We start from the raw sequence: 11,332 nt of genomic DNA on the forward strand, positions 1-11,332 counted from the left end.
GCCATATCTACTTCTTGCCTGATGCCAGCAAGACTGATAGGGACTGATTCCTCCTCAGTTTTCACTTTTTTCCAGAAAATGGATGCTTTTTGATTTACTGAGGTGATTGCTTTTCTAGTGGCTGGATCTATGAGAGTTGGGAGGTCTGATAGAAAGTTTTTGGGGTTTTTTACTGCCCAGATCTTTGAGCCAGCTGAGAGTTACTGCAAAGGTCCCTAGCAGTGTTTGCTGTGCTCTGTATGGAGAGGGAGGATATAGCTTCAGCAGGAGAGTGGCCCATTCCTACTTCTGAAAACAAGAGAATCCCTAATACCTCCCCAAACTGACTTTTTCTCTGTGTCCACCCTTGAATTGTAATGTCTTTCACTGCAGCCAAAGCCTTCAGGCACTATCCAGCCCTGGCAATGCGTGGTGCCAGCAGTTAGCACTGCTCCCACGCCTCCCCATGGCACAGGAGCAGAGCATGTGACTCTCCAAAGACTGAGTGACCCGGGGCTAGGTGGGATAGGATAACTTGGGAAGATGGAGCAGGTGCCCCTCTGCCTTGCTCTCAGAGTAGACAGATGATGGTGATTATTATTAAGAGCTCTTGTAATGATCTCTGGGAGGGGCAAGTGGAGGAGAGAGACATATTTTGTCATGAAAATGGGAAATGTAATTAAAGTCCACATGTTAATTAAGAGCTGAAGGGGAGAAATAGATGGATTTCTTCCTGAAGTCACATTGGCATTGGCAGTTGGGCACTCTGCATAGTGCTAATCAACAAGGAAGAAAGGCTTTGAAGGAGAGGCATGAGAGAGAAGTTTTGCACAGAGGCTCCCATGGCTTTGAATGGAGCACATAGCATCAAGGAAAAGCTTTTTTTTTTTTTCCCCAACCAAGGCTGGGAAAAGAGGAACAGCATCTACAACCTTTTGCATTTGGTTCCTTGGTGTAAATTGGCAGTGTCAAGAAGAGGTGGTCCAGGTCTGATCACCCATGTGTGTTTCTCTCTGGCCTGCCTAGGCACCTCCCTCCTACAAGAAAGGGATGTGAGAGCATTCCTGAGCTCCTGCTGCTCCATAGCAGTGGGCATTCTAGGCATGCACAAATCTAGTGCAGCTCCTGGGACAGCAAGAGAAGATATTCCACTGCTCTGGGCAGATCAGGGCAGCTGAAAGCTGCTCATCTGCCCCTCTGCAAACATGTGGGATGGCTAATCAGGTGCAGATCCCTGGTGGTTTCAGATGCTTTCATATGGACTTCTATGCTTGCTTTTGTCATACTAGTCAGAAACCCATGAAATTCCAGCTCTGCTTCTCTGACAGGGCAGGTACAGAGAGCACCTCACAGGTTTGGGTCTTTGATTCTTTTGCCACTTGGGAGAGACCTCCAGAAATGCATTTGGAAACATCTTCCTTCTTTGTACCTTGGCACTAATGTATTTAGCAGGGGGATCCTCTTCTCCTTCAGCTGTGCCAGAACCCCATTACCACAGTCTGTGGAAAGGAGCTGACTACTGCACATGCCTTGTGGGAAGTGGGGTGGGAATGAGTAGAAGGGCTGTGGGTGTAGGTGAGGGTGATGCACCTGCTTAGAAGAGGGCACTGCAGAATTTGAATGCATCTGTGAGGAAAGAAGGTAGTGGTCCATGGTGTGTGATGCTATTTAAGAGAGAAGAGGATAATTCTGCTTCTTTGCAAAATGAGAAGAAAGTTGTCTGCATGTAGAACTTAAGGGAGCTGTTCAAAATGTAGTTTGCTGTGTGCTGGAGACTCACAGGGAGCAGGAGAAGCAAGTATGCAAGCCTCTGACTCATCCATGATGTCCTAGAGTCAGGAAGGAGTAATCTAAAAGCTGCTTGAGCCATGTGCTGCATCTTAATGAGGAAGGCAGCACTCACCAAAATGCTGCAGCCCAGCTCCTGCTGCCTAGCTTTGCTACCAGTGTGGCTATTTTCCTGCAAAGACCAAAAGGCCTTGTGCTGCCAGGCTGTCCCTGAGGACTTGTGCAGAACAGTCAGTGTCCCTCCTGATGACATCCCTTTGCACCCATGGGTTTCTTGGTGGAGAGCAGCAGCACCCCTCTGTTTGAGCAGAGCATGGCATCAGGGAGAATCAGGGCAAAATCTGAGAAAGTGCCAAGCATGATGAATTTGATTTGTAAAATTGCCCATGCCTCTCCTAGTGGGTGAACACCCTGCTGGAGCAGCACATGTAAATACACAGTGCCACTGCACAGTAGCTGGGACAAAGAAATTAAAGTGAGGCAAGGAAACTTGGAAGATAGATAGTCACTGCTAAAGTTGGAGTTTGGACAGAACACTGAGTTGAGCAGTGAGACTCCTGGAAAATGTTGAGGGGTTTGTAATTGCTTGTTTGAGAAGGGTGTTGAAGCATTGCAGTTTCTTCCAGGTGGCTGGCTGGGTGGAATGTGTCCTGGCTATCGGGTGGCCAGCATGTTTGTAGTTTGCTCCCTGATCTAGAAGTGAAACTGAGGAGTGTCTTGCTCTGTCTGCTGGGCTATCCTGCATCCTTGTTCTTCCTTTTCACTCTTGTGCCCTCTCTTTTGTTTTTCATTTCCTTTTGGCATCTTGGGGCTTAAAGCATTTCCAAGAAGAATTGACGTTAGGAGAGCAGCCACTGAGGAAGCCTGCCAAATGCTCTACATTGGCTGACAGCTCTTCTCAAAACCAGATGGTTACTAATTAAAGGGAGTCAAGTGGGAAGGCTGCATTGGCCTTTCTATTTCTTTTTCCTTCCTTTGATTAACAGAGTTTGTGATCTTGGAGAAAGATCGTACTCCTGTCTTTCCTGGGAAGTCCTCTCCTAGTGCTTGTAATCCATGGTGATGCCAGTGCTACCTGCTGGGTGCAGGATCTTTCTGAGGAAGCAGGCTGGCTGTGTGCTCTGAGCACAAGGTAGCTGCCATGGGCAGTGGGACAGAAATGCAGTTGTAAAAAGAAAACACAAACTGGGAGAGGAAAATTAAACATTGGGAAGAGCTCTTCTTGCAGATCTTCTGTGGGACTTTTACTTGAAGCTTTATATTGTCAATAGAAGACAGACTTCTGTCATCCTCAGGGAACTTCTTGTTCCTCAGCCTGCTGCACCTTTCCCACAGAGGAGCCCTTTACACAGCCAGTCTTGGGCCATCTGTGTGCATGTGGGCTGCTCCGTGTGGCTTTTCTTCGTGGTACTGGGAGCTGAATGGCTGGGAAGATGAAGGGCAAGCACATGCTTCTTTTATTTTCAAGAACATTTGGTTTCTAGAGCCAGTCTTAACAGATGCACTGTCAACGCTTAACAATTCAACCTTGTGTGGAAGAACTGGCTATGAAGAAAACTGCATTGGCAGTAACAAATGCCTCCCACTCCAATTCATGTCCAAGAAAAGTGTAGCAGTTTTGTCTTGATTATATTCCAGAGGAGTAGTCCTCCACGGGTACCCTTGCTGAAATCTTGCTTCTCCCCTCTGCCACTGTCCTTTCCTCCTTCATATGCAACCTCTTGCTCAATCTAAGTAAATGTGCTGTACTGGAAATCACCAGGGCAGAATTACTTAAGGAGCAAAGAAGTGAACAAATGACAATTCATTAAGGTATGTCATTGTAATTGCAGCTTTCTGTGCGTGTTCTTAATCTGTGAGGCCAAAGCACAAATTTTCTGAACAAAGCAAAAGACAGCAAGAAGGTGACAGTCGAGAGCCTGGAACAGCATCTCTTGTCTGCCTCTCAACCACACAGCAGTCACCACACCAGCTTTCCCACAGAAACAGGCAGGAAATCTCTCTGTATGTTGGTTTAACACAGCCTGGTTCTTTTGAGGGGGAAATCACAAAGGTGGCTTCTGTGAGAAGCTGCTAGAAGCTTCCAGTGTGTCCAACAGAGTCAATCTCTGATGGGTCGGGAACAATCTTTCCAACCTGGAAAGAATTTCAGCACTTGGGGTGCTCTCTAGACCTGTCTCTCCTGCACTGCTCAGGCTGCTTGCTGCAGACTATCTGCCAGTGCCTTCAGCCTTGAAAGGGTTAAATCTCAAAAGCACCTCCTGGGGTTTTTGCTACTTCTTTCGTCTCTATTTTATTTCCTCAAAGACAGAGATCAGCTGTCTAGATCTGGCTTGACCTCACAGCAAAGCGCATGGCCACACTGCAGCACAGATTGCCTGTCTGCAGAGAGACACACAGATTTGCTGTGCTGGATCCCTTTTGGAGGTGAGCATGAATATTTCATGACAGGGAGACGATGCTTCAGCAGCATGATGCAAATGTGGGTTTGCATTGTGCTGTAAGGGGACAAAGGAGAACAGACCCCAGGTCAGCATCTCCAGAGACCAGGAGGTCCTCTTAGAAGAGAAGGCTCCCAAGGGTAAAGGGACCTCCTGGGCCCACCCACCTTTTTCTGCAGGGCCAGTGGTACAATGAGCCACAGGTAGTGCCAGCAGCTCCTGCACGCACCTGCCATTCTCTACCTGGATGCAATATCCCAGCAGGGAAAACGCCAGGTTGGCTTGACCTGGAGGGGAAAGCAGGGCAGCCTTATTGGTCCCCAGGACATCCCCAGTACTGAGCCCCTGTCAGAATGCTGTACCAGCTCCAAAATACTAGAAGTAACCAAATGGTCATTCTTAACTGGAGAGACAAGGATAATATTGCATGATGTGGAAATCCATTTCCTTGCTTCTACACCTGGCTGTTAAAGCCCCGTTCCGCATTTGTCACCAGAGCTATGGTTTCTCCTTTTTCTGTTAATTAAAACATCTCCTTCTGCTGTGCACACGCTGCTCTCGGAGACCGCTGCATCTCTTTTGCATCACCAGAGGGAGAAGTGGGGGAAATGCAATGAAGCAACATGTTTTCTGGTGTTCCTTGTCCCAGCTCTCGTGCTCTCTGTCGGCGTCGGGGGTACGGAGGGACAGTCCGGCTGCAGCGGGAGCCGCGGGGCGGCGGCGCCGGACGCGCCCGCCAGGTGGCGACACCGGGCCCCGGCGCCGGCTCCGCAGGGTCCCGCAGCCCCCGGGCAGGGTCCCGGATAGGGTCCCGGGCAGGGTCCCGCAGCCCCCGGGCAGGGTCCCGCAGCCCCCGGGCAGGGTCCCGCCGCCCCCCTGTGTCCCCCGTGTGTCCCCGAATGCCTCTGAGTCTATAGGGATGCATGCAAACGGCAGGTTGTCAGAGAAGGTGGGGATACGTGAAGTATGAGAGGACACTGAACAGAAATGCAAGTAATAAGTAGCTGCTCAGGGATGGGGTGGTCTGGACAAGAAGGACCTTTTTCTTGTCCCAAATTCTGTAGAGTCCTCGCAGCGTTTGGACAAGGTGCTCAGCACTTTTGGCCTGGGAGTACCATAAGACCCATGTAACTGCACACAGGTCTTGGGAGACAGGTACAGATGGAACAGGACTGTGTGAAAACCTAGGAAACAGAGCTTGAACACACAGGCAGAGCCTGTGGCCTCACTCAGGTGGTCACCCTTGCTGGAACGTGCAAGGCTCATGGGCCTAGCCGGCCAGCTGAGTGTTGAGGCAGGTGAATCAGGCTGTGTTAGTCCTTTGTGCCAGGGCATACGCCCTGCTGCCCTGAAAAACAGGTCTGAGATGCTGTGGGAGAGGTTTTTCCCCAAGCTAGAGATTTGTGGTTGAGGCATTGCACACAACAAGATGCACGTGACTGTCTTAGAACAGTGACTGTATGTGGGAATAATGGGGTAGTCCAAGCTACCACCAAAACAAGTCGTTGTCGTGCTGGCAGATGGCACAAGGCAGCAGCTTGCTAACTTTTCCTGTTATGAGCCAGTTTACAGAGTGGTGATTTCAAGTGACCCCAAATACTAATAGAGACATTGTATAAAATTGGATTTGTGTCAGGCCTGTGACCTTTCTGAAAACTCTCCTGATCTCTGCTCTGCAAGTCATTGGCACAGACTTGCACATTTGCAGTGACCAGGCTTCCAGGCGTCCTCTGGAGATAAAAGCACTGAGTAAATAAATCACAGGGAGGGATTGCTCTGTTTCTAGTTCAGCCTTATTGTAAGACCGTAGTAGCAGTGACAACACAAACTGTTCTTGCACCTTCCTTGACTCTCTCCTCACTCCCTGGTAGGACGCGCCGCAGATTGCTCGCTCTGCAGTGCAGCTCTAGGGCTGGCGCCCATGTGCCGTGCTCCGTTCCTGCTGTTTGTGGTTGCACATGCTCGTGCGTGCCTGCAGAACGTGTGTTTGCCCCGGCACAGCTGCCAACACCCATCCGGGGCACATCCGCGGGCTGATTTTCCCGTCCGCGCTGGGCTCGGGGGTCCCGCCGTGCGGGGCAGAGCTCCGGGAGCCGCCGGCTGCCCCGGCAGCGGCGGGACCGCGGGGAGGCCGCTTCTGTCCCCGATGGGAGATCCCTGCCGAGACCCCCGCCCGGCGTTCGGGCTCCGGCTCGGCGCGCTTTGTGTCGCCGCGGCCGCGGAGCCAGTCCCGCCGCCCCGCTCCGGAGCCGCGCTCGGCGGAAGGCGCCGTATCAGGATAAGAGTCCCCGCCGCCGCCAGCCCGGCCCCGGGGGCGCTGGCTCCGCCGCTGGCTGCATTTATCGCGCCGGTGGCCTCGCCACACGATTTTAACCCTTCGCGCCCCAGGCAGGCGCCGGGCGGGTGCGCTGCCCGGCCCCGCAGGCTGCCCGGTGCGCTGCCGCTCTCCTGGCCCTACCGGCTAGCACGGGCAGGAGTTTCCTCGCAGCTCGGCGCCAGTAAACCTCGGCCTTTTCTCGGTGTGCTGCTTGGCAGGGCCTGCTCTGGACGGTAGCAGTGTTCCAAGACCCGGGACAGCCAAGCAGGGCCCTACGCAGAGCAGCCCAAATACCTCCAGAGCAGGTAGCAAAGGCATCTGAGGCTGGGCAGCTGTGCTAGCAGTGAAGCTCATACCCCATGCCAGGATTCCAGCAACATCAGGACTGTGTGGATCTGAGATGATTTCCCTAGGGCTGCAGTGAGCATCTGAGGTATTGGGGGGATAAGGCTGGCATTCAGGCTGTTCAGGACTAGCGAGAAGGGGAGAAGCCTTGAAGAGCTGCATCCTGCCTGCACACATACAGGCATCAGGATTGCATCAGGCATCCAAGCAATAGCAAGGCATCCAGGATGCTGAGTCTGGGTGTCATTGTGATCCTGGAACCATGTCAGGAGTTTGTCTTTGCTAGATGATGGTCTGTCAGCCATGCTGAAGCTGCAGCAGCAGCAACAGCATATTTTCATTTGGAAAGATAATGTCTCAGTTTGATTAAATTCTCCCTCAGTACCTCAGCACAGGCTGTGTTTTGCCTTTAGGACTGCAGCAAAGGAAAATCCCAGTGTATGGAGGGGGCCAGTGCCCAGCTCTGGCGTGACTCTGGCTGGCTGCATTGCTTCATGTGTCATCTTTGAGCTTCCATGTTTCTTTTGACTGCAGAGGGTGAACAGTCTTGGTCTGCTGAAGACGTGATAGTTAATAAAGAAAGGTGATCCTGTTTAAAAGGAGAAACCAACCTGGGCACTTGCTGTTCAAGTCCATCTAGACAATGGCACAGGCTGCTAGGCAGCTGCAGAGGTGACAAGGGTAGTGCAGGCTCCTTGCAGTGGCCTGCTGCTGGTGGCTGCCCTGCTCAAACTCCAGTGAACAGGAAATGAAGGAGCCCATTCTTCCCCAGCTGACTGCAGGGTTGGGTGCAGACTTGGGGCCTCTCCTAGGCTGGCTGTTTTCCCCTTTTCCCTGAGCAATGCCTTTGTAGTACCACCAAAACAGAAGTGGGATTGAGACCTTGCAGTGCAGTCCAAGGGAGATCAGGCACATCAGGGACTTGTGAGACTATGGGATAGAATCTGTGCCAGTGTCTGAGCAGAAGAAAAGGACACTTTGGCCAAAGAGTCTGCACAGGCATGGGCAGGACTGAGAGCAGCCTGGGAAGAGATGAAAAGATGGTTTTAGGCCTGTGTGTACCTCAGCAGTAGCAACATAGCCTCTTCCATCTTCTTGCTGGACCACTGCCTTTCTGTGGGAGAATACAGGATGAATCTGTGTGCTAGGTCTGTGGATTTAATGCTGGACTACCACCAGCTCCCTGCTCCATAGCTACGTGGATCAGCAAAACAGAGAGCTGCTCCCAAAATGGGCATTTCACAGCCCCAGACTCGTTTCCTTCAGCATAATTCATCTGGACTCTTCTATCTCTGGGGGCTCTGCTGGGGATCTGCTGGAGTGATCCACTGGGGAAATGCTTTGCAAAGAGGCAGCCCCAGCTAAATGTGAGTCACATAATTAATTCCAGTACAGTTAATTGGACCTAATTAATCATATTCATAAGTATAATGAGGGCCTTGCCCACAGGGATCTTGTGAAGGTCTGGGCTTAGGGCTGGTGTTCTGGAGAGCCAGTGGGAATGAACAAGTCTCAGAGCCTTGGACATTAGCTTAGGACCAGCTTCCATCTACTCCACACATCCTTGTTGGCAAAACATGACAGGACAAGGCCAGTCCTTCGGACCCTGTAGTCCTATGAGGTCCCTACAGATATTCTCTGCATCCCGTCAGATGTGTCAGATGTGTCAGGAGCTTCTGGGTGGTCAGTTGCAATTCTTCCCAGGGAAGGCTGGAGTCACTGTCACAGATGGCTCCCTCTTGGTCCTTAACTATTTTGGGAGACTTTTCTGTTTTGTATGTTGTGTGTAAGTTTTGTGGTCCAAAGGCAGGAAAAGGAGCAGGTAACAGCCAAGTCTGGGCATCTTGGCTGAGGCTTGCTAAGGTGCTGCTGTACCAGGCAGCTCCTGGAATGAGCTGCTGCTCTGGTGGTGGTGGCTTTGGCAGAGAGGCTTTGAGGAGCTCCAAGGAATCTGCTTCACCATCTCCCCTCCTATCTTGTCTCTCCTAGCATGGGCATAATTATAGAGGAGGGAAGGGGAGATTGGGAGTCATTATCAAGTGCAGGGAGGGTAGCTAGTCTGGCAGATGTTAATTAAAGGTAGAGGCTCTGAAACCAGCAGGCTCTGCTGATCCAGTAAGCAGCTGGTCCTCTTGCTGACCTTTCCCAGTCTTGCTTTGCCACTTTCATGTGTGCAGGCTGGGAGAGGTGTAAAGGGCTGTGATGTAAAAAGCCCAGAAGGTTGCAGGGAATGAGCAGGAAGATAGAGGCAGCCAGAGGACCCAGAGGACAGGTGGTTCCATGTGTCCCCTATGCACCACACCTGGCTGGAGGGAAGGAACAGCCTGCCTGCCTCTGGCACTGAGCTCTCATGCCAAATAATGGCGGTTGGGCACCGTTCTTAAACCACTGCACCCGTGCATGCTGTCTGCTGTGGCATGAACCCAGTGCTGCTACTGGGAAGGATGAAAGTGTGAGAATATGTCACTGCTTGCTGATGAGGCACTCGGGAGTTCACCAAAGAGGCAGCGAGATGTATGGCCTCAGCACTGCCCTGGAGGGGTGTATCTTCCTTGGGTGGCTAGTGTAGGCAAGCGATGCTCGATGCAAAGGGGTTCCAGTGCCTGCCCGCCCGTGCAGACTGCGGCCCCCCGAGGTAAACCCAGAACATCCGCAACCCGCCCCTTCCGTCTGCCTCGGCCTCGGTGCTTCCCACAGGCACTTCTGCAAACCGGCGAAGCCACCGTGTGCCAGCTGCCAAAGAGGCGCCTGCAAAACCTGATGTCGCGTCTTTTCTGCTGGGCTCGGAGGCAGCCGGCGCATCTCCCTCGCTCCCTCCCTCCCTCTTACAGCAGCCGTCGCTCTTCGCTGGGCCTCGCTGCAGCTCCGTCTGCCCGTGGGGAACGGGAGGGCTCCGCCGCATCCCCCTCATCCGCCCTGGGCAATGGGGGTGGCCGGGTTTCGCCGCCAGCCCCTCCGCCTGCCCGCGGGGAGCAGAGCCCCGGTGCCGCCGGTGCGGGGCGGGGCCGCCGGTGCGGGGCGGGGCCAGCGCTCACTGCCCCGCCCCACCGGGCGATCTCCCCCCCGCCCCGGCAGGGGGCGCTGCCGCGCGCCGCCCCGGTTTTGGGGCTGGCACCCCCGCCCTTGTCCCTGTCCCTTGTCCCTGTCCCCACGGCCGCCGTTCCCTCCTCGCCCCCGCTCAGGCGTTGCGGGTGTGAGCAGAGGGGCGAGTCTTGTGTTAATTTTCAACCGAGGCCGCTGCCTCCCGTCAGTGGAGCTGGATTGTTTGTCCCCGCATCACCATGAGCTCTGCAGCTCTGGGGACGCTGGCAGGTGGTCCCTGCCTCCAGCCCTCTCCTCCCAGCGCCACTCCTGGGCGGCTGGTGCGCTTCAGGCAGGAAGGCGACACGTCCTGGTTAGGATGCTGGAGGCATCGCCCAGGAGCGGGCAGGCTGCCTCCACAGCCTGGTGTGCATGTGCACTGTGCGGCTCCCGTCCGTGGAGTCTGTTGCTCAGGGCAGGAGGGTGGTTAATGCCTGGAAAACTTGTTGGTAAAGATAATAACATGCTGCTCTTCTCAAGGACTGGAGCCAGTCCTTGTGTGTAAAATTACAAAATATTCTGAGTTGGAAGTGACCCACAAGGATCATCGAAGTTTGCTCTGGGAGATGCAGCAAAGATGGGATCAGGTGTGGGACCTCCCCGGCACAGTGAGGCCGGAGAGCAGGACTCGCAGGGTGTCGGCCTGAGCAGAAAGGGTGTTTCGGATGATAAAGGGCAGAAGGATGCTCAGCAGGAGCAGTCCCGTGCTGTCGCGGGGAGGAGTGGGATGCAATTCTGCAGGTCCCGGCTGTGCTGAGACCCGTGTGCCATCGCGTACATGTCTGTGAGACTCGTGGGTGTGCGACACCTGGACGGCCACTCGCGGGGCGCCGGCCACTCGTCGCGGGAGGCCCGGAACGGGCGGCGGAGCCGATCCCGGTCCCCGGCGGCGGTGCCGGTCGCGGGCGGTGCCGCTGGGCGGCCGGCGGGGCGCCCGCGACCAGGAAGCGGTTAATCGGCGCGCGGGGCTTTTATTTTGACAGGGCAGCGCCTGGCTCCGGCTCGGAGGAAAGTGAATGATCCTGTTTCTCCAAATGATTATTCAGGCTCCGGCGGAGAAAGGAGCACTCGGCCCGCAGCGCCTCGCCCTCGCCACGGCGCCCCCGCCCGCGCCCGGGCCGCCGCGCCCGCCGGCTCCGCTCCCCGCCGCCCGCGCCCGGCCGCCCGCCGCAGCGCGGGGAAGCCGTCCGCGGCCCGGGGCCGGGCGGGCAGCCGGGGCTCGCCGCGGCCGGACGCCCACCCCCGCCGGCGGGCGCGGGCTGGAGCCGCCGGCTCGGGCGGCGGAAGGAGCGGCGCGGCGGGGCGGGGGGTGCCGCCGGCAGCGGCCCCGACCCCGCGCCCTGCGGCGGGCGGCCGAGCCATGAGCGCGGCCCGCGCCGCC

The sequence above is a fragment of the Motacilla alba genome, chromosome 24 (genome assembly GCF_015832195.1).
Source record: "Motacilla alba alba isolate MOTALB_02 chromosome 24, Motacilla_alba_V1.0_pri, whole genome shotgun sequence".
Lineage (NCBI taxonomy): Eukaryota > Metazoa > Chordata > Aves > Passeriformes > Motacillidae > Motacilla > Motacilla alba.